Raw genomic sequence first — 12,709 nt, forward strand, 5'->3', positions numbered from 1 at the left:
TTCCATTCCATTCCATTCCATTCCATTCCATTCCATTCCCCAAATTATCTGAGTTAAGCATTTGACCAAGCAGCTGGCAGCACCTTTCACAACAGTTTTCCTCCCACTTAATGAAAGAGAGCAGTCCTGATGTTACAAGTGTTTAGTGTGCTTTTTTTGTGATGCCATTTAGTCAGTAAGCCTAGATTTTACTCAGTGTTTGAAACTGCATTATTGTACACAATGCATAAGTACAAAATTTTGTACATAATACACAGAACATATTTTTGCAGAATTCCTACATTTTAAAATTTTGGATTTATTTGCATCCTAAACATTTTATTAAACATAAAAATACTTTGCACAACTGACATTCTTACTTGTTTTGAGGTTAGAAGGCCTCAATGCTCCTTTATCCCCTACCAGAGTCACCCACACTTCCTCCATGCCAGCAGGACACTGAGTGGACAAGACTGGCATCCTCATACAAGGTTGGGAGATTCACCTCAGTCAGTCACTGAAAATGAAATTAAGTTTTAAATTACTTCAGGCTTGTGAATCTAGAAATTACCAATGACTCTAATATGCCTAAGCAGTTTGTAGAGCAGAGCCCAAAGCCCAGTCCGTTTCCCTGGAAAATTAGTGGAGTTGCAACAATACTTTTACCATCAAGCTGCTGGCAAAACCTTGGGAAATGTTTCTCCTCTTTTTTTGTAACATGCAGCTGGATATAGTTACTCCTGGTATGACCAGGGAACTTTCTTTGGCACCCCAGGAATTTGGGGACCTCCTTTGTAGATCTTGGTAACTTGAAATAAATCTTCTGACCATATTGACTGACTAGACTTTACCATCTCTTGCAGTATGTGTCCTAAAAGAGAGGAGTTCTTATCAAGTTGCAATCAGTTGAAGTTCTGCACTTTTCAAAACGTTTCAACACAATCTACTGGCAAAGGTGATATCCGGGAAAAGTGGGAGTCAGAACACGGAGATGAAATAAGCTCAGTGAGGTCTCACAAGAAGTCACAGTAATGGATGCAGAGGTTTCTGATGTGCAGCCCTCTGGTCTGATCTCTTGATGACATTGCCTTTATCTTTCTTGGCCCAATGTCATTTTCAAAGTGCCCTGTGAGCTCCTTCTCTTCCAAGATTGAAAACTACTGTATCCTACACAAATCAATAAAATTAAGACAGGAACACAGGACAAAGCCTTACTGACACCCGGTCTCTTTTCTTTTTTCACAAGGATGCTGTTATCTTATGCCCAATGAGTTTTCCATCAGTTTTCCTGTTATTTTAAAAATGGTGAGTAAAACTATCCTACCTATTTGTCTCAATAGTGCTGCCCCAGCCTACAATCCTGTCTGTGCTAGTAATGTTGATTGCATGGCCTTTTGGCAGTCCAGACATTATATCAGTGGCAAAGGAAAACTGAATTTCTTTCCTCATCTTTCTCTAATTACACACATAATGATGCATGCATAAAATACCCAGTTATTTTCAATATTTCCACACATGTTATTTGTATGGTACCCAGACTACTCTTTTCTCCCACATATTGTGGCCAGATTGGTTTATACATATCTGTGTAATACCAAAATTTTTTTTTCTACAGTTCCCTTTCCCTTGCTGGCATCCCTATTTCTCATACTATTCCTCTCTGATTTTCTGTCTGTTATCCGGCAATATGCATCAAAACCAGCACTTTTAACATGCTGGGAGATATTTGAAGTAGGAATTATATGCATCAGGACATGGAATTTTGCACAGTTTTATTAAAAAAAAAAAAGGAAATGTGTGTTACATGATTTATATCACTTTGTTCCTATTTTAGCTGTACTTTAGCCATATTTACTCTCTCGTTTGAGCTCTGTGATAGATTCTGTTAATTCTGATTTCTCTCTGAACAACGTCTGGACACTGAAGAAAGGAAGTACACCATCAGATTTAGTTGTGTAATTACAAGCTGCAGTTAGCCAGCCATTCCAAATACTGAAAGATCATTGAAATAATGACTAAGAGTATAATTTCAAACAAGCTCAAGTATGCGCTACAATCATGCTTTTACATTAACATTCACATTTTGAATGCTGTTCTTATCCAAGAGAGACATACCATGTCTTTTTTATGAATTTGATTCAGTGACAAATATTTCTGATCATGAAATCCAGTACACTTTGCTTTCACTCAATAACATCAAATTCTGCCACATTATGACTATCACAAAGGGAAGGGCTGTCCTTGTTCTCACTACATTTTACATTGTTGTCATTTTGCCTCTCTGCTTCCCTTCCACATACACACACACATATTCTCACACACCTTTTATATTTCTTTTCTTCTTTTCCCATCAACTCTGAGCCCAGTGGCTGCTTTTAGCTCTGCCTTTAATGACTCCTTTGAAGTCTGACACTTCTATTATAAGAACCAAATTGGAAGAGGTTTAATGCCCCCAATTTCATTTTCACTATAAAAAAAAAAGAGTATTAAATGCAGGGAAGCACCAGAGGAAGTCATACTCAGACCCACAAGGGACTGATTTTATTGAGGGTGGCTCTGTGAGATGTCTGTGAGTTTAGTGCTCCATCTCCCTCCCCATCTGGTGGGGGGATACAGGAGGCAGCTCTGGCCTTACCCACTGCCTTCCTGTGGCTGCCCTGGCTGCTCTGCTGTGTTTTGTTCACATCAACATTAAACGTGTTTTCCAGTTAGACTTGTTCCACCCCAGGAGGCCCAGCAGATCCCTGTGGCTCCTTCCCTGTCTCATGCCTCTTCCCACAGCATCCCAGTCTGCAGTGGAACATCCTTGGAGCACTCAGGCTCCACACCTGGCTCACCCCTGGAGTCCAACCTGCAGAGGGATGGCTGCACTCCAGCACCCCATGGAGAACAGCTCTTCAACTGACAGATTTTCTGTGTTCAGTTCAAATATTTGATGCTCAGAGTTTCCCAGTAAATCCTCGCTTTAGGGGGTGAAATTAACTGTAGTGATAATCCTGCAGCTTCCTTATCCAGAGAACACTAATGGGATTGCAAATGGAAAACAAAAGCAATGCAAAAAAAATCTTGAATGGCCACTGGTTTCACAAAAAATACTGTAAGACACAGCTTTTATTATTAGAGCAAGCAAGAGGAAAACCTTTATTGAAGATTTTTAAAACACCAGTAAATCGCTTAAGCAAATCTGTCCAGGAAATATTAAAGATTGCCAGGAAGCAGAAAATACCTGACAAGGGTGGCAGAGGCCATTCCCAAAGACAACAAACTTCATGTTCCTGAATTTCCAAGTGATAAAGAATCCACAAGAACAGTAATGTGAAATAACTTCCAAGTACCAGTGCAAAGGTGTCTGCTGTAATTTTCCTATCACTTGCCAGGCTTAGATAGAATCATTATGCTGTTATAAACACTCTTGTTTAAGAAACAGGTTTGAACACAACCTTTAAGGGAAATTGCACAAGGAGGCAGAGGAAATCACAACCTCTATTTGGTTTGTTTTTAGCTGGATACACTCTTCTCAAAGTACCAATCAGAGACAGAACAGACATGACCCTGTTTAGGCAAGAGAAGCAAGATAGATCTGAGCTATAAATTATGGGAAACCCAGGCTGGCTCAGTTGATTAGTTTTTATATATGTTTGCAGTTACAGCTTAGATCCCCTTGTGTCTGATTAGGATTGTCAAGTAACCAGATCATCCAAATATATTCAGCTATTAGGATGTGCATGACTTTGCAAATAATGATGTCAAGTTGTCAGAGGAAAGATCATAACCCCTAGAACTGTAATATTGCCTCTTCTCAATGTTTTGATTTTCATTTTCCCTCCACAATGTACATTAAATTCATATAAACTTGAATGATATTTCAATTTGGTGAAAACTTAAATTATAAATGAGTCTGTGCAGCTGGAAGAAAATTTTCCCATATAAGTGTCATGTTTGAGGTATTGAAATAAAGAAATTTGAACTCACTCTCAAATGAGACAAAATTTACAAGACATGTTCAGTAGTGTTTGCATCACACACTAATGTGAAGCAACTCTGTGTGGCTCAGGCCTTTCCTCACACAGTTGGAATCTCCATCCTTGGATCCCAGGTAAATGGGAATCCTGTGGAAAGAAAACCCTGTGATTGTGCTCACCCCTACACACCAGACTGATTCATTGACCTAAACTCACTTTCTGACCTCCAGGCATCTCCTCCAACTTCTTACCGTCCCAGGAGTTGTCAGTTCCAGCCTGCATCCCTGTGTCCAAAGGCTCTCCCTGGCTGCTGCTGTGATTCCCTCTCCCCACTCTGCCCTCCATTTCACCCCTTGAAGAGAAAATATTTTCACCTCCATTTGACACATCACCACCTCACCGCAATGCCTTTGAACCTGTCTCGTCGCTAAAGCTGTCGTGTTAGGGGCCTGCAATAAGATTGTCCTTGCTGCCTCTTGAAACAGCAGAAGATGAACTGAAGGCCTTCAGCTGCAGCCAGAATCATGTGTGGAGTGAGAATTGTGAGTGTCTCAGAGGCCCTGGCATTGTTTGATTCCCTGTCATCACTGCAACCCTGTTAGACCTAGAATGCTGAAGGGACCTGTTCCCACCAGCCTTGCTGTGGGCTCCCAGGGGGAGCAGCCCAGACACAGCACAAAGCTGCTCACGCTGGTGACACACATTTCTGAGCTGGTCTACAAAGCTCTCCAGCTGCTTGGGGGGAGGCTGGTTTGCATTTGACAAGGGGAAGAAAAGGTCATGTTTTGTGTCTGGTGCACTCTGCATATTTCTGTACCTCCTGAACAGCAGCAAGATAATGTGAGGCTCAGTTATGAGTCTCTTGAAAAGGGATTTGAATGCTTTTCTCATATAATAACAGCAGAACTAGAGTGGTGTCATGACAAAAGCATTTTCAGAGACAGCTATTTCCCAATTTTTCTTTTTCTGTTGATAGAAAATGTCAGAAACCACTGACATTTATGCTGCAGAGTCTGTTGAAATGGGTAAAAATAAAGTACTTATGCAAATAGAAGTGCACAGATAAATAGAGACAGACATACAGATGTATGCATGTGTACCTGTGCAACAGTGAACAGAATATGTGCAACAGCCCTGATGCTACTCTTGATTTCTGCAAAACTATGAGCTGATATGAGAAGAGCAAGGTTTGTTCAGGGTCTGGTGAAGGGGAGACTCCTTAGGTGTCAAATGCAAGAAAGGATAAGCAGGAATTCCTCAGAGGAGATGAGCATCCCCAGATCCAGCAGCAATAAACGTGCTGAGATAGCTCAGCTCCATCCTGGGCCCAAGGACCTTCTGTACTGCTCTGTGCTGGCACAAGCACCAGCAGGGCTGGTCAGGTCAGGCTGCTTAAAGGGAAAATGGGAGCTCCCTCTTGCCTCCTGTCTCCACAGGGAGCACAAGAGACATCTGACATGGGAAGAGGCATGGATCTCTTGTGAGTTTGGGCTGAGAATTTCCACCCTTTCCCCCTGTCCTCTCAGTTCCTGTTTTACAGCCCCACTCCTGCCCTGCAGAACTCCAGCTCCTGCCAGCTCTGGAAGCAGCAGGACATGCAGTGAGCGCTAAGCTCTCTGTGGCATGGCAGCAAACCTGCAGCAGTGTGAAGAAACTCCCTCCCTTTTTGTGTGTGCACTGGGAGTCTCCCCTCCAAGAAGATGCAGATTGTCTGGAGGAACTGCAGTCCCTCTGGAATGGAGCACAGACTCTAATCTGCTTTCCACAGACTGAAGACCAGTGCCTTTACTGGGTAGGCCAGCTTTCCATGCAGTAGAGCCTCAGATACTCACTCCTGATGCTGTAGCCCAGTTTCTCCCAGCCATGCCAGGTCAGACAGGCAGTCCATCCATCCCAGCATTCTGCATTTGTGAGCACCCATGTCTGAGGCAGTAAACAAAAACGGTTCTTTTCTGCCTCAGAATTCTCAGGCTTGGATCTGAATGAATTTAAGAGGAAGAAGTTCCATTTCCTAAAGTTTGTGGGAAAAAACAAAAATGTTTTATATTGCTATGTGGAAGTCTACATATTTTCATGAGAGAAGAAACTACCTTACACAGCACTGCAAAAGGCAATCTTTCCCCTGGAGATTCATATTGAGCTCACAAAGAGAAAAAACAAATATCTGTGAGCAAAGCCAACTTGCTTATCCACTCTTCATCTTCAAGTAGCCAGCAGTCTTCAGCACATTCACTCTCCATCAGAAAATTTAGCATTGGTTCTCTTAGCTGCTAGACTTTTCAAGAGCTTTTCTCTTTGACAGCCAACAAGGATTGCAAAGGAGCACTCATTTCCTCAGCTTGTCATTTTTGCAAATCTCTCTGAAATGAAATGCCTTCACACAGACTTTGTTGATGCAACAGAGAGCAGCATTTAAAACATTCGTGGAACTCGCTTGGCACAAATAGTCGCTGGTGGATGTGGCAAGAGAACTATCCAGCTCTGGGTTTAAACATTTCCACTAAAGCAGCGGAGTAATTTTTGCCAATGACACTGGGTATCCCATCTGTGCAAATCCCATCTGTCTAATTTAGATCAATCCACTTAAAGAACATTACTGGCTGTCATGCCTTTGAGAGATTTCCTCTGCTTTTCACACAGGTCAGAGCCTGTGGTCAGAGTGCTGAGCAATGGGAGACCCAACAGCTCTTCATCATTCCAGAGTTTTCAGTCTCACGCTGAAGAATAAACAGATCTGCATTCAGCAGCATCATGATTGTTATAAATTATGAATAGTGCTTATCCACAGCCAAGAAATCTCTGATTTGCGCTGACAGACCACTCAACATCAGTATATCACTAGCGTACGTGCAAGTGTAATCCCAGTTGTTTACCAGGCTTGTGGGAAAGAGAGCACTAAAACTCGGGGGTTCCACATCACTCCTTGAAAATTTAGTCATCTGAAAAAAAAAATTCTCTTTTGTGGCAGTAAAATGACTATTATATGCAATATCTACATAGAATGTTTCCAGATATGGTATTAGTAGAGCTCAGTCCTGTCTCCTCTGGGTTTTTATTAAGGCTTAGGCCTTTTAATGTTTCTTCTTCCTATACAATCAGATTGCAAAGCAGACCTGATAGGAGAGTTCAGATCTATTTCAGCCTGGATTTTGGAAAATTGCTGCTTTTCCCCTACAGCCCTACTGTGACGCAGCTCTCAGGAACTCCCTTTCTCCAGCTGGCTTTCCCAGGCTGGGTAAAACACTTCCTTGTAGTCAGCCTTGGATTTTTAAGCTGATACATTTGATCACCTAGCAATTATGGGACAATTTACGTAAGTATGATGCAGAGCTATTAGAAAAAGAAAAGACTGCAGGCAACTCCCTGCCTGCTGGGCTCCTGTTGCACACAACCTCCTGCCTCCTGAGCCAGGCATGGCCAGCAAAGATGCACCAGGGCCAGTAGCCCCCATCCTTCCCTTCAGCACCACCAAGTGCCCCTTGGCTGAGACACATGGAACAGAGGTGATTATTATTTTCATTTCAGCTGCTAAAAAATTTTGTCCTTTACATTCAGTAACCTAAAATTGCTTTCCAACTCCCAGAATTCTTGGAGTATCTACCACCTTTACACAGGGCCCTCGAGGTCTAAATCCTATCAACATACTGCCTTTAGCAATCAAATATTTTCTCTAACTCCATAATATTTTGATTCCCTTATCCTCCAGCACTATGTTGCAAACTATATTGGGAATTGTCTATCAGTTTCTCCCACAGCTTCTGGCAGAGTTGCTATGGGTTATCAGATGTGTTCTGGAAGGAAATCCAATTGTAAATAACAGCACAACATATCCCTAACTTCAAAGAAGACACAGATCCCTACTCCAGAAAAGTATGTCTCCAGATAGACAGTTGGCAACTCATTTTCCTGATGCAAAACTATACATTTCCTAGAGAAGCCAAACACAATTTAGAAATTTTACTAAAAAATTAAGAAAAAATATTTTAATGTAGAATAAAAAACCTAGAAATGTGATTTGCTTATTTTTTTTTTTTTTGTTATCAGTTCATTTTAGGTTAAGATTACTTTCTGGTATCAAGTTCTTTACTTAAGAAGAGCATCAGTTTCAGGCATATCTCTCTTTCCAGCAATTGAGGCGTTTCTGTAGTTTATTTTCCCTTACTGTAAAATTGAAAACTGACCATTCATATGATAGCTTGATGAGAATTACATCAATACAGGTACTACCAGCTTTGCTAATTACTACTAAATACTATTATTTTCTTTTTAGCTGAGCTAGATAGAAGTGTCATACAATCTGCAGTACTTACAGTTTTTATATGATTTAGTTTTTCTTGCAATTAAAATTGTAGTCCTCTACAGACAGGTTTTGTATCTAGTTATTGCCTGCACTGATACTAGGGAAATACTGAAAAAAATGGCAATTTGGTCACTAAAAAGTCCCCTATTTCTCCTTTTACTTCTCTTGAGGATAAACTCACTATTCAGCCTAAAAATTGTCCAGTATTATACCTGTATGAAGGCCATTTTTGCTGGTGTGACAGAGCTGTATTTGAAGCATCATCCCACTTCCAGGTTGAAATTTGTTTGGGAGAAAACACAAGAGCAGCCCTTCTCCTGGTAAAGCCAGGCTGTGTTTTGGGGCATTGTAACCCAGGTGTTCTGCCCACTGGTCCAGATAGGTTGGCAAGAAAAAGATCCTTGCATTGATGAATATGGTTAAAAACCCTAATGTGTATTTTCTTTTGAGAGACAACAAATTTCCCTGCAAGGGCATTGACATGGACACCTGCTCATTGTTACACAGAGATGACTTTGCTGGACAGCAAAGCTGCTTTATGCTTGCATGCAGCAAACATGAGGTGTCTCTTTTTCTTGCACCCCCCCCCCATGGCAAGTTTGAAAGCCTCTGCCTCAGTCCTGTATGGGGCCAACAAATACAGGGCACACTCTGCCTGTGCAGAGACTTTCATGTGCAGAGCCAGGCTAGGACATCTGCTGCTGGGTACATTCCAAATGGAAACTTCACACATGCTGGCAAAACAGTGCTTGGAAAAGGTCCTGGAGGCTGTAAGGAAAGCAGGAGTCTCCCCTGCACTGTGATACTGCATGTCATGACTGAATTCCAGATTATCCAGAGTTTGATGTAAATCTCTGTATGTCTCCTCTGCATGGCCACTCTTCCAAGAACACTGTTTTCACTGTTTTCAGCCTCTATTGGTGTATTATAAGAGAGGAAGAGGTTTTAGGTGAGACAGGTGGTAACAAAAGTTTCAGCAATAATTCCCTGCCCTGTGTCACTGGATTGCAGGTCAGGGCATTTCCTCCAGTCTGTCTCTAACTGGAGCAACATTTTCATGGTTCTCTTTGCATCATATCAAGGAAATTCAACTTCCTCTCCCCAGAGACTCCAGTTCCTGCTCTGTCCCTCCATGCCTGTCCCTTTCTGCAGCCCAGGAGCCCCTGTGGCCCACACAGCAACTCTCAGAATGGTAGCACCTTTCTGCAGGCTCCCCCCTGCCCCAGGGAGCAGCAGTCAAGCAAAGCATTAAAGTACATTTATACAACTTTCCACATGAGTTACTTTGTGATTTGATCATAATGTGATATGCTCCACTTACACTTTTGCTGTGAGATGGCGTCTATGTGAATAAGGAACTTCAGATATTTCTCCAAAATGAAATGGTTAATGGAAGGTAAATCTCACTGAAAATGGGCAAAGCATAAAATCAACTTGTCTACTGTGTATTTTCAATGTGCAGTTTAGAGAAGGCAATCCCTTGGCTATTTCACCTTTTATTTATCATGTAATTCTTCAAGTCTTCCACCAGATGCACTTAGGCAAAGAAGTGAAATGAAGTAGTTTCTTTCTCTGGTGCTTTTGCAATTTCTCCTCAATTTGGGAACTTGTTGGACTAAATGAATCTGTCTCTGAAGACTCTGAGAACTGTGTGGCTGTACCAGTTCCCCATATTCCTCATCCATATACCAGTATGGGACAGCCAGCACAGGAATACTGGAGTCTGCTTTCAGTATGGGCTAGGAACATATGATTTAACACCTACTCTCCACTTCAACACACATCCAGTGTGAGTGGTAGGACATATCACGTGAATCACAATGCCTGCTAGAACTGCCCAGCAAGTTTAAATTCCAAACAAAATTGTAAGAAAAAAAGAAAATACGATAAATGCTACTTGGGTACAGGAAAATGTACTGCAGGGCATGGAAATTATAGTAATTCAGATGCCAGGAGGTCAAGCATCAATCTATAAATTGTAGTTGCACCAGATTAATGAAGCATCTGTGGTGTTTGCCCAGGCTTTTCCATTTAGCAATTTATCACTTGTAGGATTCTAGACAAAAAATAGTTAAAAGATAATCTATTAATGCTTCTTTTTCACACTAATATTGTAATCTATGTTTATTTAAATGGTGTTCCTTGTTTTTGTCATTTTCCCTGCAGCTTGAAGAATGGGTGTTCCGATATAGCTCCAAGCTGTCAAAAATAAAACTGGCAATGACTTTAACAGATGCAGGGCTGAGGAAATATAAGAAAGTTACAATTTTGAAAAATTAAATGCCGCAGAGGCTTTATTAGACTACATCATGGTTGCCCAGAGGATATTTTAATTTAGATTTCATCATAAACACAAAATAGGATTGTGCTTATGGTGGAACTGATAGTGGAGGCTTGGACTTTGGTCTCTTGTCTTGCATTTCTTTGCAAACTTAAGGAAAACACAGTGAATCAGAACCTGTCAAGATTGCTTTTGATCCCTGTCCTGAGGCCTAATTAGGGGGCACTTACTCTAGAGACACCCCTTAAATAGACTGCTGGGGGAAGACCATATCCTTATGTAGCATTTTTCCACTTTGTGCTCCTGACTGTCTGGGTAACATTGACCTATGGGGTCCATTTTCTCACTGAGCAGCAATGAAAGCTTATTGTTTGTTTTTATTTTTATTGTGGCTCCTTCTCAGTATCCTAGAGACATGTGTTGGAACAGTATGAGTAGATGAATGCTGTTATTTGTAGCTGGGTCTGTAACAGAAAGTACATATCCAACTATCTATTCCTTCTGGGAAGTTTCCACAGGCCAAGATTTTTGCTCCTTGGTTGAGTAAACTTGTGTAGATTCAGAAGGAAGTTCTGAGCTTTTGCAAAAATAAAAAAAAAAATAAAATTTTTGAATACTTTCAAAGAAATTGATGCTTCTTGCAAGCTGAATCACCATGAGGTGCTGGCCTACCTTATGGAATAATCAAGAAGAATGAAATACATAATGAACCACCATTCTAACAAGGTATTTTTAAGAGAAAGGAAAACCTTCAAAAATACTTTGTGTAAAACCACCAAGTGACAGTAAAATAATGCGTACATGCTATTGCTGCCTAAAGAAAATAAAAGATAAATAACCAAAAGTTACAAACTCTTGTTTCATATCCAGGTTTTCCAGCATTTCAAACAACTCCAATACAGCATAGCACAACTAGTATTAAGAGAATTAGAGCTGAATAAAGAATTACTAACAGATCAAGAGACCCTGAACTGGCATGAGAAAGAGTTTAGCAGTCCTTTGCGTGGGCTGCTGCTACACTCAGGTTATGGTGAAGACAACAATGGGCAACTGCTAAACAGTTGGGTTTTTTCCCCTTAAAGGGTTTTGTATAAGGACTCATTATTAACACCAGAAGGAATTGCCTAATGCAATCTAAAGCCAACAAGTGCTATCAGCTGCAATCACACAGCAATAATTGAGCACACTGTGCTTCCTTCAGTGTTCAGGAAAACAGAAGTGACTTAGAACATGACAAACAGATAGGCTGGTGCACCACTTTTGGGAATAAAGAAAGCCAGGAGATGAGATACCTACCAGCAAAAAGTCTGTCCTGCTGCTTACTTTTTGCTCATATAACTTGGGAATTTCAGTGCTTCTGCTCAGAAGCAGCAAAGCAGTAATTGCTCAGATCTACCTGGAAGCTGCTTGTATCAGGCCCAGAAGAGGCCAGCTCATGGAACTTCAGTCAGTTCCTCCACAAAGAAGGAAAATTCACCCCTGTCATGCTCTGGAGAGATGGATTTCCTGTGCTTTATGTTTTGAGCTATGTCTCTTCATTCCATGTATATTGTATTACTGTGTGCAACCACTATAGAAGTGTCAAAAACAAGAATAGTGAGGTTCCAATTGAAAAGTGGCACTGAAACTATTGAGAAAACTGAAAGAGGGAGGTTGTTTCTCATCAGCTGCAGGAGGCACAGAGCCAGAAGCTGCTGATGCTGAAATGTGCCAAGGAAACAGGGATACTGAAAAGCCTAATTGGAATCATCACTTACCATCCACATACCTGTGCTAGCACAAACATAATGGAAATGTAGCAACTGCACAGCACCGGGCTGGTAATTCCTCAGTGAGCCATCTTCCAGGGAAAATAAGACATGCACTGCAGAAGCTGACTGAAATGTCTTATTTAGCCTCAGAAATAAGGGCACAACCTGCTCTTCCTGGCTGATTAGAAGTGATTAGCTCTTCCTAAATCAATACACATAATGTCTATGTAGAGTCTGTGGCCCCTCATGTCTGGGCCACAACACCCCAGGGGGCTATAGCAGACCCAAACTGGTGAATTCTCACAGCCACCTGCGATGGGCTTTGCAGAATGCTGTTATCCTGACTGAATGCCCACTTTCACAACAAAGCCACAGAACATGAGTGAACTTACACTGAGCTTACCAACAGAACAGCACTCACATCCTTATGCTGCCA

The sequence above is a fragment of the Geospiza fortis genome, unplaced genomic scaffold (genome assembly GCF_000277835.1).
Source record: "Geospiza fortis unplaced genomic scaffold, GeoFor_1.0 scaffold285, whole genome shotgun sequence".
Lineage (NCBI taxonomy): Eukaryota > Metazoa > Chordata > Aves > Passeriformes > Thraupidae > Geospiza > Geospiza fortis.